Here is a 1,208-nt window from a genome sequence, read left to right as displayed (position 1 = left end):
CTTTCAAAAGAAAGAAAAATCACTGTCACATGTACGAGGTCAGTTCCAGAGGTATTTTTCTGTTCTGTAAAATTAACTACTTTTCGTTTACAGACATAAAATTGTGTTCATGCATACATAAACATGCTTTCAATTTAAAATAACAACCGTTGATCACTATGCACTTTTTAAATCCGATGTAAGCCAGCGATCAAAAGCAGTGACCATGTCAGCTTCGGCCACAGTCCTTAGCGCAGCGCTAATTTTGTTTCGAGCACAATTTCTTCCCCTTATTCAAATCGCTGCCTCCTTTGTCCTGCGATTTTTTACGAAACAAACAAATGGAAATAGCTAAGAATAACGGGAAATAATAAAAGAAGAATTATAATATATTATGTTCAAATTGGGTAAATTGTGTTGAAATGAAACGTCTATCGGCAGAATGAAGAAACTCGGGGTCACACCGCCCCAGAAAGCTTGGCGTTAGCAAGGTGTTTGAAAGTAATATACATCGTGATTTTCGATCACAAAGGTGTAGTTTCAAACTGGCCTGTTCCCTTTGGCAGAACAGTCAATACTGACTATTACAAGATGGTTCTTCACACAACGCTGAAACCGGCAACTGGAAGAAAGCGGCCAAGTTTTTAGTTTCATTTTTTATTAAGTTGACTCGTCAGGTTTTTGTTTTTTGATAAAAGTAAACGTGAGCCCTCCATTCTAAACTTACTTGACCTGCTACGTTCATCCGGGGTCTACACTCTCACTGGGGTCACATTTAGAGTAGGGGTCGAAATTTACTTTTAATAGTGTATTGCATTTAAAAAACAAAACAAAAAAACCCCAACATTTTTTTAAACATCGAACGTCCTGATACAACAAAGTCTTGACTTTTACAAGTGAGTGCGTTTGTGTGTGTGTTTGTTTCAGACATACAACATCTGAGTCTAAATTTTAAAAATCTTTAAAGACACATTTAATTACATCATTTTTATGTCAGTAGATTCATGTTCAGTACAATGTTATGTAAATGACTATGTATCCGTTTATGTATTTGTGTATATTATATTGCATTGTGTATATTATTTTTTTTTATATATGTGCTCATTTCGTGACGATGTGTAAGCGTGCACGTGTGATAAGCAAGTAGATGTGAGTGTGTGCATGTGTGTGTGTGTGTGTGTGTGTGTGTGTGTGTGTGTGTGTGTGTGCGTGTGTGTGTGTATGTGTGT

This window comes from Aplysia californica, unplaced genomic scaffold (assembly GCF_000002075.1).
Source record: "Aplysia californica isolate F4 #8 unplaced genomic scaffold, AplCal3.0 scaffold00059, whole genome shotgun sequence".
Taxonomy (NCBI): Eukaryota; Metazoa; Mollusca; class Gastropoda; order Aplysiida; family Aplysiidae; genus Aplysia; species Aplysia californica.
Note: the sequence above shows the minus strand (reverse complement) of the source record.